The sequence below is a fragment of the Thermobia domestica genome, chromosome 7 (assembly GCF_964235325.1).
Source record: "Thermobia domestica chromosome 7, izTheDome1.hap1.1, whole genome shotgun sequence".
In the NCBI taxonomy this organism is placed as follows: Eukaryota; Metazoa; Arthropoda; class Insecta; order Zygentoma; family Lepismatidae; genus Thermobia; species Thermobia domestica.
This window is the reverse complement of record NC_137460.1, coordinates 47,405,477-47,419,578: the sequence shown is the minus strand read 5'-3', so window position 1 is coordinate 47,419,578 and position 14,102 is coordinate 47,405,477. Positions and strand designations below refer to the sequence as shown.

Genomic DNA, 14,102 nt, shown 5'->3' with positions numbered 1-14,102 from the left:
TTTTGATAGAATCTCAATATTGACGTTTCTTAAAACAAATACCGACGTAGGAAGTGTTGAACGAAAGCCTTGCCAACGCGATCACATTAGTGAGTGTCCCCTGTTTCCTGAAACGTTCTCTCATTCTTGGTCACTCTTTGTGGATTGAATTTTTTAAAGAAAATTAGTCCTTCGTTTGCTCCCCATCAAGGTATCGCCTGGTTACAAGTTACTTGGATGCTCAATACAGTGAAATGCAAGGGGAAGTTTAAATGAAGTTAGAGGAATTCTCCAAATCTACATTTACAGTGTGACGGTTGGAGTAACTTGAGAAATGAATCTAGCATTTATTTCGTCATTTCAAAGTCTGGACCTGTTTTTGTTGATTTCGCGTTGTTAAAAGATGCAAATTACTTGTCTGAAGAGATCATGAATGTTCTGTAAACAATAAAACCCTGAAAAATTTTTAGTAATCATAGGAGACATGAGAGCAGCTTTTATATTAGTAAAACAGAAGTATTGTAATATAGTATCTTTGGGTTGTCTTGCTCATCTCCATTTGCTTTGTTCTGACATCCTCGGGTGTCCATTGGTAAAGACATTACTGGGAAGCGTAACTGATGTTGTTAATACAAACATAGACATCACTTGCAAGCACTATTTACACAAATATCAAAAGAAGAAAGGATTACAATTTCGTTAAAGTTGCTTGGAAAAACAAGATGAGGAAGCCATTTACACTGCCTCCAAAGTTTGCTTGTCAATAACACTAGGCTTCAGACGCTCGCTGTGAGTGAGGAATTGTCATTACCTTCAGAAATCAAGAGATCGAGAAAAATGGAGAAAGCAATTTCATCAAACGCGAACCTAAGGAAGAACTTAAATTTCGACTCATTAATACCAGGAGTTGCCGACAGACAGAATACTTAATAATAGTGTATGGTTAGTTTGGTGACAACTGACTTCACTTTCTTTGGTCATCGTCATGTTCTGTCATAAATTTTATATTTTCATGTTGGTTTGGTCCACTATCGAATTCTATACTGTGCAACTGATTGGACGCCTCAGGGGCACACTAAGGTAAGAATTTACGGGGTAGATCGACAATTATTTTCTGCCAAGGATAATAGAAGGAAATTTAGTGTAAGTAGAAAGAAAAATAATGGGAAGTAGCTAGGAAATCCGTATTGTGTTACTTAATAAATATCAAATTCATTCTTTAATTGCTAGAAAAAATGATTAATTTAGTGATTATTTAATGCTCCTGTTGCAGGTGATACAAATGACCATTATATTTTTCATTGACAACGATAAAATTCATTTATTGGTAATTGAAACATAAAATACCCACTAAAATACCCATTTTGGGTAAATACCCGGGTATTTACCCTGGGTATTTACCCACTGAAATAAATACCCAGGTATTTTACATCCCTAGTCAAAATAGTTTCAAACTTTATGTCTATTTTATTCAAAGGAAAAACCTTTACGCTAAATTCTTCTCACACCCCAACTAGTAAATCTTCTAACAACAACAACAACAACAACAACTTGTCGACAAATCTTAGTTCAATTAATTATTCTTTCTTATCCCCCCAAATTAATCTCTCATCTATATTAATGTGTGGTCGAATTCCTGCAACCCATGTGTTGCTATGTTTCATTGACAGCAAATATATACTGTGGCCTTTTTCCTTCGTTTCTTTGTATATTCTTATCAAGTCTACACATTAGTATTACAGAACCAGTACTTATTGTGGAATACGATCCACGAGTTGCGTCAGTGTACGAGAAATGTTGCCACCCATTCTTTGTTCTTTTCAAAAATATTCAATGTAGCTAAGTAGAAAGGGAAACGTGGTGGCTCATTGGTGAAATGCTCGCCTCTGATATGAACAGACCCTTATTTTTTATTGTAATCCTCTGGTGCACATCGTGTTCGAGGGTTCTCTGTCCTCTTCATTACCTTCATCTTACTAATACTTCATAAGTAATCACTTGGTGTTAAATATCTTTATCTTTTAATCTAAGAGGATATAATCATGGCATGCTAAACTAGATTTATTTCAATTAATAGCAAGAAGTATATATATATATATATATATATATATCTTGACAAATAGAAATACATATATGATAAATGAAGGAAATAGAGAGAAAATATTAAAACTACACCATATAATTCAATCATCAAAAGTGTTCTCTAATGTAGATACTGGGTAGTCCACGCACAAAGAGAGTTGTGATTTAGTTTATGTGGTCTGACTAGCTGAACACAGTAAATGTGATAGAATGTAGTCCGTTCACGGAGCTGAGTGGGTAGCGTAGTGATTAACCGATCGGCATGGTAAACCAGACCACAGCTCAACCCAATCGTGAGCTTATTTCATTCTTTGTATATCATAGCACTATACTACTATGTTTCTCTTTTCGAATATTACGGGATTATAATACTACATACCATTGCTAATGCCATACGATATGTGCCAAAGTGTTTCTCAAATACTACAAATCCCTGTCACTGGTTTAGAAGGCTCTATATTAACTTCAAATAATAATAATAATAAGAAGAAGAAGAAGAAGAACACTGCCCTTGAGATCGGATTTGATTCCAGGCGAGAGCTCATGTGGTTCGGATTCCACTTCAATCAGTAGGTCCACGTCCCATATAGCCTCGCTGCTGACCGGGACATTACACTCAAAATCAACTCAACTCAAAAGTATTACTCTCAACTGACTGCATCTTTCAGCATCAAGTAATCTGGACCACAGTTCCATCAAACTAGAATCTTCTGCACCAAATGTAGAAAAGACTACAATTTAGCAGTAAGGCAGTCCCAAAAACTACAGAATATTTCTCTTCGTTGGGCAAAAATTGGTTGATTTTGTAAACAGTTATGAGAAGATAATGAGTCGAATTTTTAGTAGTAGATTTCGATGGATGAATGCATCTAATTAGATGAGAAGATATATGACTTGTATCAAATCGATTAATGTAATTGTGTCGACTTGTGATTAAACCTAGGGAGTCACTTAATATAATGAGTTAAGCAGTAATAATTGAAGTTAATATAACTGTTTGGTTACTCAAGGAAAATGAAGGTGAGTAAATGTGATTTCAAGAAATACATCTAGTCTGATGAACAACAATGTTTCCCGCATCTGACATCTGTTCATCGTTCTGTATATACTAGGTTACTATTTTGGTATTTCGATACTGGTTTTCAATTACACCAACGTACAGTGTGTTCAATTCCCGATGAGAGCTTCATGTGGTTTGAATCACACGTTAAGTTGTAGCTCCACCTCTTATATAGCCCAGCTGCTGAAAGGTACCGGTACCCTAAACTTCAATCCAACCAATCAACCATATTTATGATCTTCAAGTTTGAACCCCGTTTAACAAATGAATAGTAAGAAAAAAGATGCAGCTGAATTACGTAGTATGTAAAAAGGGAGTAGGTTAAAAATACGAAACCTCTGATTTGTAAAATTTCAAACGAAATGCGTACTGTTATTTCCAAAGATCAATGTGTGTATTTTATATATATACAGGGGCAGGGTTGGCAAAAACCATAGTTTTTATTGAAAAAACCAAAAAAACAGGTTTTTTTGGTTTAAACCCGTTTTTTTTTTTTTTTTTTTTTTTTTGTTTAAACCAGGTTTTTTTGGTTTATATAATTTGCTCTATGTATTTATATCACATATCGATAGAAATGAGTTTGTTTCGTCTTGGTGTTATTATGCAACAACCGGGTTATGCTGGAAGAGGCCACATACGCTTACAGTGGAATCCAAACCGCTTCTCGGCTTACATCCAAGATAAATTGTCCTCCATTTGAACTCGAAACCGGGACCAATTGGCCACAAATGCGATACGTCTGCCGACTCACTCACGAAGGACTCCTGATAAAAATACGTTAACTGATCTTTACATATTTGTTAGTATAATCGTCAATAGTCATTGGGACAGAAGGACAAAAAGATAAACAATTGCACAAGTGGAACCATTATACAGAATTACATATGGACAGTTTCAAAGTACTACAGAGTACAGAAGAACTAATTTTGTCCAAGTTAGTTCACTACGACTTTTATTAGTCCAAGTTAAAGAAATATAACGACTTACTTTGCATATCAGTAAGAAAAGTGATTAAAGATACGAATTATTTGAGTCCACTTTGGCTCTGATCCATTTATACATAAATAGTTACCAAAGATTCTTGTTATTTCAATATCTGTCTCTAGTGGGTTTTGTATGACCTCCCTCCCCAAAAAAGTACAGCATTTCGATGCATTTTATCAATAGTAAACATTATTAAAACGAAACAATGTTTAGAATTTTCCTTTTGTTGCGTAACAATAATAACAAACTATAAAAAAATCACAAAAGAAACATCCATAAAGTTACATAAAAAAAGTTGCTTTTGTAATATAATCTCTTTGAGTAAAGAATGGGAAATTTATGTCTGACTATAGTACGAATAATATATGGGAGTGAAACGTGATAACCCACAAATATGTGTTCATCAAGATTTTACGAATAGTTACACTTTTATGAACATTTTTCATTTTTTGGTTTAAACCAGTTGGTTCTTTTGAAAAAACCAGCTGGTTTAAACCAGCCAACCCTGTACGGGGGTTGGACAAAAAATCTAACACGTTTGAAAAAGTGTGAAAATCATACCTAGTATGGTGTGGGGCCTCCTTTCGCGTACAAAACAGCTTGGATCCGACGTGGAATGGACGTATACAGCTCCTGAATCGTGGTGTGTGGAATTTTGTACCAATGTTCCTCCAAAACATGCTCCAGTTCCGTAAGGGATGCTGGTGGAGGATAATGAGACCGAACACGCCTTTTAAACTTAGACCACAATGACTCAATAGTGTTCAGATCTGGTGATTGTGTGACCCAGGGGAGGTGTGATAGCTCCTCACACCATGATTTCACCGTTTTTGCAGCGTGACAGGGTGCCAAATCATCTTGGTAGATGCTATCACCATCAGGGAACAATATTTGAGCCATGAGTACAACCTGGTCCCCCAAAATGGCCTCATGCACCTTAGCATTCATCATTCCATGCAGAACTATGATTCGACCTGCAGAAAACCACGATATCACTGCCCATACTGTAACAGAACCACCCCCCATGCCTTACAGTTGGGAGCAGACAGTCTGTATCATAGGCCTGCGACACGGTGTTCTCCATACGTAAACACGACCGGTTGTTGGAAACAAGGTGAAGGTCGATTCATCGGACCACATTACGTGTTTCCACTGCTCATGAGTCCACGCCTCATGCGTGGTCCTTGCACCTCTAGATACGCCTCTTCGCATTTACTGCTGTGACCAGGGGTTTGGCGATAGCGGCCTTGACATGAATTTTTATTTTATGCAGTTCCCGTCGCACTGTTTTCGATGAAACCGGGTTCTGTAGGCGGGAATTGAGTTCAGACGTAATTTTCATTGCAGTGGTCATCTTTTTAGCTGCTACAATCCGTTTTAATGCCCTCCGGTCCCTATCTGACAGGATTGTCTTTCGACCACTGTTGTGCTTTGCAGACGTCGTTTGCCCATGAATTGTTTATGCGCTCGTGACATTGGACACAGTGCCTTTCGATACCCCCACAATGTTAGCCACTGTTGCAACTGAAGCTCCAACCAGACGGGCACCAACGATCATGCCTCTTTAGAAGTCTGTCAGGTCGCCCATTTTAAAGCACCACTTTCACACCACGACACTCACAGGTGAACTGGTTACTGCTGACGGAAGAGGAAGGTCCACATGACACATTGAAAACAAAAAAACGATCGGCAACCGCAACACGGGTTGTACAGTGGAGGGCCAAGTGTCCTGTATAAAGTGTTTTTAGATGTTTTTGTCTACCCCTGTATATATATATATATATATATAGTGTTAATGAACTATACCGACAAACTGTTAGAGGTGATTCCTCACATCAAAATAAGAAAAAAAGTTCATATGGACCTATGGGTAAAAGTGCATAGTTTCAGAGCTAAGGCGGTCCAAAATCGCGAAAAAGCTAAATTTCAACAGGCCCTATTTCGAATTCCAGAAACCGTGGGTGGTGGTCCTTATCAGCGTAAAGGAAGTCACGCATACACAATCCAAAAATGCATATTTCATCAATTTTCAATGGGTGTGTAGGGTATTCTGTAGAGGGTATACTTCTCAAATATGCTCTTGAGTTGTCAGATGTACCCTGATTTCAAGGAGGGTCCAAAGTAGGCAGGAGGTAAGCCTTGACAACAATCGACATCCAGTGCTTTGGAATAACGTGTGATGCGATGTATTTCATCACCAGGACCCGGATTTTGTTGACAAGTCAACTTTTCTCTGTTACGCATAAGACAAGGCAAATTCTAATAAAAACGTTATCTATCAACTGTAGGTTCTAAAAATATATATTTTTAGGGTCAACTTTTGGTCACTTTTTGCCGTTTTGAAGTTTCAGGTCATTTTTTTTTTTTTTTTTAATATTTTAAGGTAAATTTTAGGTCACTTATGGTCTTTTTATTCTTTTTCTTCTACATAAGGAAATCTTAAAATAAACATTGTTTACGGATGTGAAGAAGACGAAGTTAAATAATTTCTTTTCATGCTTCCTGACTATTCGGGCGGAAAAACTGCATTCTTAACAAACTAATGAAAACTAAGCAGTAGCTGGTTGACGAAAGGTGAGGTTGGCACGTGGCCGAACGGATAGTTTTGGGTTGTTGACCACAAAGGATGTGATCATATGAATAACTAAAAATGAATTAGAAGGTGTACAAAGATTTTAAACAGGGTATTTATCTATTATTCTCATGTAGTCTACACTTGCGAACTTTAATTGTTTAATAGTGCTTCCTAGTTTCAACTCGGGAGTGAATTGACGGTTTCAGTACGTACAATGTCGTACAATGGACTGTTTAACGAACATAAATGGTCAATGGACTGCAACTAATTGAAACAAAAATTTTTGAATATGAGTGACAAACGTTAATTAAAATCCAATGGATATTTAAAAAATGTCAATGTTTTACGAAAACAATGTTAAACGAAAATATTTAAGAAAACAAAAGTTTTAAGGTCAATTTTTGTGAATTTTAGGGGCATTTTACAAGAATTTTAGTGTCATTTTATAGGTCACTTTCTAGAAAATTTTAGGTCAACAAGATCCGGGCCCTGTTCATCACGGTATATTTAACTTTTTTTTCACTTGTAAGCGTGAAAGAAAACATTGCAGTATGCTTTTTTCACGAGTACTAGAGACCCGTGCTGCAGACGATCCTTAACCCTTCCGACATCGCGCCAAAGAATCCCGTGATCATTACTGTTAAGACTTATCGTTTGCTTACTTTGGACCAATCATAAAGTCAGAGCAGTCAGAGCATATCTTATAGTTCGGCTGATGGCAAGTTTGGAAAATTCACCCTGCAGGAAATACTCTTTACATCCATTGAAATGTGCATCTTTGAACTGCGTATGCATGACTTCCTTTACACTGATAAGGACCACCAACCACAGTTTCTGGAATACAAAATAGAGCCTGTTGAAACTTAGCTTTTTCGTGACTTTGGACAGCCCTAGCTCTGAAACTATGCACTTTACCCATAGGTCCATTTGAACTCATTTTTCTTATTTTGATGAAAGAAATCACCTCTTACAGTTTGTCGGCATAGTTCATTAACACCCTGTATATATATATATATATATATATATATATATATATATATATATATATATATATATATACCTTGCTTCTAACAGTGTTATACGTTAAAAACCGTAATGCAAAGTATATACTCTTTTAGGATGTCATATTGCATAAGGAAGTTACGATAAAGTACTGTGCCCAAATTCTTAACCTGTACGGTAAAAAAAATTGAATATATATTTCTTTAGTTTTACTCTAACAATGCTTGGCCTTAGTCTCTACAAAGAGCTATGTTTGGTTAGACAGCTTTTAGTTGGATGACCCACACACTGGCTATCATCGCCTGTCATTCCTAGCTTTCGCGCTGGAAATCCTTGATTCTGAGTCAACATCAAAACTCCAAGTCCATCGGGAAGCGAACTCACGATCACGGAAACTATGCATCACAAAACATTAGAAGTGTACATTATAGTTACAAAAAAAAAAAAAAAATCTGTTTACTATGATCAAGAGATGAAATGAAATTTTTGAGTTTTACGTTCCACGATTATGCCGGCTAGGCTAAAGGAGATGGTGATGATAAGCAAGGAATAAAATGGTAGAATGAAGAAAGTGGGAGGAAACGGGAGAACCGCGAGGAAACCCACGCACACGGTGTTTGTCCACCACAAATTTCACTTGGCGGCAGCATGGTTTGAACCCGGGACACCATGCACCAGAGGTGAACGCTCCACCACTGAGCCACTGCGGCCCCCTACTATGATCAAGAGTGGAGCTAATTGTTAACACAACGTCAATAGGGAATTCAAGTTCAAAAGTTACGCATACAGAACTATAGCCCTCCCAGGCTCGACAACCGGTGGGAGAGCACAAAAGCATTAATTTCACAGCCATTCACTTTCATTAACCTAAAGGACGTGGAACGTTAAACTTTTGCATAGCATTCAGTATCTTCCCCAAATTCATCGACGACTCCGGAGCCGGAACTGTTATTTACAGTGAGCTGTTTTAAACGAACTTGTTTATGAGTATACTCACCATCCCTGACCCGCCTACTCCTTACGGATGTACCCCCCGCTCCTATTTGCCCCCCGCCCCCCATTGTTGACCTGACTCGTTAGATAACATTCGTGCATTTTAGTGGCCACCTAGCACAAGTTAGTTTGTGTTATGCACTAGTTTTTATGCTATAGTGAAGAAAAGGGGCAGGTTCGGGATGGGATAACGAGATATATAAAAATAATAGAAAACGACTGATATCAGTAGCTAATCAATGGTTTTCGGGGTTGCTAAAATGAATAGTGACCCTTCCAATACTGTTTATGTCAAAATTGGTACCACATTGGCATGGGGGTCCATGTAAAAATAATCGGACCCTCTTAAATTAGTGTCCAATCAACAGTACTTTGGGTCGCTGAAATGAATAATGGCATTCTCAATGGCGTTTAAGTCTACATTCATCACTCATCCGAATGGGAGAAAGAAGGTAGCCAGCACAATCAATGGAAAACGACCAGGGCCTGATATTAGTATTTACTGAGATGAACAGTGACACTCACAATATCATTTCAATCCAAATTCAGCTTCCCATCGGTATAGGTCCATGGGTGGGGGAAACAAGACGACACACAAAAATAATAGAAAACGACTGATATTAGTGTCTGGTCCATAGTTTTCAGGGTTCTGAGATGAATGGTGACATCCCGTGCGAAGATAGTAATTATCAAACTTACTACTTTGTACCTAACAGATCACAGAAACTGCGAATTATCTTCCATATAATTTATTTTGGCCAATATTTAGTTGAAGGGGGCAATCTTTTTTATCGAAAAATGTTACAATTTCCCTAACTTCAGTTATTAGGTTAGGTGTTTTTAGCTTAGGGCTAACTACTTGCACCCTTGTATCATATTCCCTTATGTGCGCTTCCGGTAAGTATGCGTAGTCTCCTTTGCTTTTCGAATTTCTACAAAATGTTCTTCTAATTCATTCTTAAATGAGACACAAATCAATTAAGCTTCCCTTACTTCAACTCATTTTTCTTGTACGCCTAAATCTTTTTTTTCTTTCTTTTGGTCCCCTTAATCTAAATATAACCCTTTATTTAAAATCAATGCGTATTTTAGTTGAATAACATTATGTACGTATTATTTATGAATATTTGTTGATGAAATTGCTCTTGATTTAAGGTTACAGTATAAACAGTACACAGAACGGCAATTCAAGGTTTCATATAGGCCCTATTCGATGTTAACACCTACTAAAATATTTCAATAAATTAATCTACTACATGCATTTTTATTAAAATGTAGTAGTCGTCAAAATATCTAACAATTATCAAATTTGATTATTCGTATAAAAACCTATTTATCTCGTGGTCACAATTTTGCGAAGTTCAAGGTCGAAAAAACAGACCAGCTCGTGCACGCACCAACTATTCAACTGACCACTTGTAAACGTGACATTCCTTCCTTCCTTCCTATCCTTTGCGAATCTTTGGCGTAATTCCTCAAGTAACCAATACTGCGTTCCAAATAAATGTTATCGCTCTGTGGGTTCATTTAAAAATATTAGCAAAATTATATAATCTGACTTCCTATAAATTGTCATTTGGAGATTATCTACGATGAAGTATAAACAACTCACGTAGAAACGTATCCACCATTGTCTACGTAGCTTTTTTTTTTTCTCCGTATTAATAGCGTTCCGTTATATATTCTATATGCCACATATACTATTCGAAGTATAATGTGTCTTGCATTTCTTTAATTTTTGTTTCAAAGAGTATTTTTAAATATTTCAAATCCTGCATATATTTTTAATAACATTCCTGAGTAATCAACCAATCTTAACGGTACGTCTCAATCACACGCACAACACACAAATAACATCCCATAAAAGTCATTTCGAGGTTTGGTTATTCCTTTCTAATACAAACAACAACGAAAATCAACTATAAAGCACAACATTATTTTAATATATACGATTTTACCTTTAACACAATAATTCTTCTCTCCTTCTGCTCCTTATATGGCCTCACTACTCTTGGGTTAGGAAAGGCACAATCAAAACAGGTCAAATTAATTACTTTTTACTAAAAATATTACTACACATTGTTCATATAGAACACAGAAATTAAAGCATTGATATTTTTAAGGATAATTAACAGTATATTTTTATTATTTTGCTGTGTTCTTATATTTTTCAGTTTAAAATATTATTATATAGAAATAACTTGGTGCATCAGTTTTTCATACAAAAGGCATTTTTGCTCAGTGCTGCGAACTATGCATATAAACATTTCCGTATTTCGTTATTACGCGTCAACATGCAGAAAAGCGTAAACGGCTCATAATAAAAATGAAGTACGTCAACTTACGACACAATTTATGATAAATATATACGTATATTAAATATAAAAGAACAAAATCATTGCACGTTCGCCGATAGCTTCAGCGATAAAGATCAATATATTATATAAAAAATAATTTTGTTTTAAAACGTGTATCTAGTAAATTCCTGAGTATATAAATCAATGAGTAAATATGGAAACAATTTCCCAATTTTCGAAAAAAAAAGCCCAAAATTACAATGAACTACTGTGACATAAATCTGACATGGTCATAAATTATGTTAGTTGGTAACATTGAGTAACGTCAAATGGTTGACTATTTTGTAGATTATAGAACACAGTAAAGAACAACGGCCTTTACTAGTATTATCATAGATACGCTTAGAATTCCTTCTTGAAAGAATGATAAAGCGTCTTTTAAAAATAAGAATAATTTCTTCATTTCCTTCAAAAAGACAAAAATGTCAATTTTTAAAATTCTTTTTTTAACTTGCAGGGGCGATCAGAGAGGCAATCGCTCACCCCCAGAAGAGGAAAGTTTCTTATTTTATACATAAATAAAACCCATCCCAGAGTTTGGAGCTCTTAAAAGTAGCTCTAAGTAGCAGTTACAACTCACCGCCCCTCAAAAGTCCGACCTGGATCCGTCCCGCCTTCCTAGCGACATACAGTAGTTCTAATTCTCAAAAAATGTGACCAAAAAGTCAAAAACGTGATTTTGTCTTTGTAAATCTCAATGCATAGGTGTCTTTGAAATTGCTGATGTAAAATTTGATCTTATTTAAAAAGAAGAACAAAATGGCGAACTTATCACAATCGTCATATGTATTCTGTCATTATTAAGATGTCACAGCCAGGGGCGTCATTAGGGAGGCAGAGAGGGGCATTTGCTCCCCCCTGAGTTTGAGATTTATATGGATTTTATCAATAGAATAGTAGTAAGTCAGTAAAAAAGGCGAAATTTTACTTATATCAAGGGGTCTTGCCCCCCAAGCCAAATCTGAAATGACGCTACTGGTCACAGCACTGCAGCACTACTACTTATTAAAGTTATCCACCCGCAAAAATAGTCTGATATCATCGCTGTGTGGAATAATCTATCGATTCAACTTTAGAATTGGAATACCCAGACAACACGTACGTGTACGGCAAATGTACATTATCCTTGCATAAGCCGTACATGTGCACGTGTGGATGATGCACACATACATAATCCGCGCTTAAGCCGTACATGTGAATTTTCGTGGATGAAGCACACATTCATAACCGGTGTATGTGCACATGTGCATTTGCGTGGGTTATGCACACATACATAACCCGTGATTAAGTCGTGCATGTGCACATATGCATTTGCATGGATGAAACACACATTTAGGCCGGCTATACACTACAAGATAGATCCTAGGAAATCTCTTACGATTTATCCTAGAGTCAAAATCTCAACGTGTATGGCAACAGATCCCATGTCATTTCCTGTGTTCTGAACGATCCTATGAGATTTCTCTTGTTTAGAGCACGCTCTATTTCGGAAAGAAAATTCGTAAGATTTCGATTTAAGCGACATCAGGTGAGAGAAAGTGAAAACAAAACAAATGAAAACACAAATGATGAGGTATCTTATGATCGTGCAGGTTTACTTTAGATGTACCACTCGAAATAATTGTTGAAAAATTATAATTTGTCACTATTTCCTAAATGATTTGCGTTGACCGACATGAAAATATCTTACATAGCATAGATAAAATCCCTGAAGGGGACCAACAAAAGCAATTGTTGATAAACTACAATTCTTTTACGATTTGCGTACAAATACGGGGTCAAGATATATATAGTATAAAAACTATAGTGCAAAAAACGCAAACCAAGTTGTGCTGGGTTGTTTCTAGAAAGTACGAATGCTATTTAACCGAGTCAGAGCAGGGCTAAGCGGAGTCCCGAGCGTCAGTGAGGGGGTGCGAGCGAAGGAAGCAGGCGCGTCAGTTGATGTAGTGAAAACGAGTGCGTTTTGGCAATGATACGAGTTTGAATAGCACTTGTCATGGTATCGTGGTAGTAGCGCTCCACTCGTAAACATAAATTATAGCTTCTGTAAACTATGCAGAAATACACCGGTGGTGGAAAATAGTAACACCGGTCAACTTTCATATGCACTCACTTACGTAAAAGTTTCGCAGAAGGGGTCCAGAAGTAAGCAGAACATACACAATTTACAGGAGAAATGGAAGATGCAAGTACTTAGACCTAAAACAACCTAACTAAATCTAACCTAATGAAGTTAACTAGCTTAAACTAACCTAATATTAATAGAAGTAAGCGAAATTCTATCACTTTTTGAAAATTGTGTTGGACCCATGTACTAATATAATCTAACGTAACATAACCGTAACTAACCTGAACCAACCTAAACTAAACTAATGTGAATATAAACTACCGAAATTGTAGCATTTCTTAGAAAAAATAGCTGGACCCTTTTTGCTCAACATTGTCTCTAACCTATTTTATCCGTCGTTAAAACATTTATAATGATTTTACACTAGTAACCCTACAGTTGTAAACATAAAATACAGATGTATTACTTTGTATTTAATTATGTTGCTTCCAAAAAAATTGTTCCTTATAAATATGTCTTTTCATGCAAAGTATTAAATTTTACTTGTAAATCTTCTAAAATGTGGTGTGCCAAAAGTATACCTGCACACTTCTGACTTATGCTTTTTTTTTCTTTCTAGAGGTATCCAATTCAACAATATAGCTCCTGATATTAATATCAGTGGGATGTGCAGTGTGGTTAGCATAGTAATTCTTCAACTTTATACTTTTATTAAATAGAACTATTTATCAATGTTGATATACGTCATTCGGTAAGACAGGAAAAATCTTCACGTGTATGGCACACAAGGGTAAGATTTCCTACAAGATATGTCATAACATTTTTCCGAAGATAAATCCTAAGATATTTCCTAGGATTGATCTCGTAATGTATAGCGCGCCTTATATAACCCGTGCTTAAGCCGTTATGTTCACATGTGCATTTGCGAGGATGCAGCGCACGTACATAACCCGTGCTTGAGCCGTGCATGTGCACATGTGCATTTTCATGAATGAAGCA

General features: G+C 36.4%; 1 protein-coding gene across 3 annotated transcripts in view; it reads right to left on the bottom strand.

The window, feature by feature from the left end:
- The window catches only part of LOC145690059 (RNA-binding protein Ro60), a 55,118-nt gene extending 44,351 nt beyond the window's left edge, over nt 1–10,767 (bottom strand). Inside the window, exon 1 of one of the 3 annotated variants that reach the window (XM_081764569.1) lies at nt 10,634–10,767. The gene's annotated coding sequence lies outside the window, so the exon portion shown is untranslated. Of the gene's footprint in view, nt 1–10,004; nt 10,200–10,287; nt 10,582–10,633 lie in introns of those variants that run through there. The other 2 variants (XM_081764571.1, XM_081764570.1) reach the window with 2 other exon arrangements.
- Nucleotides 10,768–14,102: the final 3,335 nt, after the last annotated feature.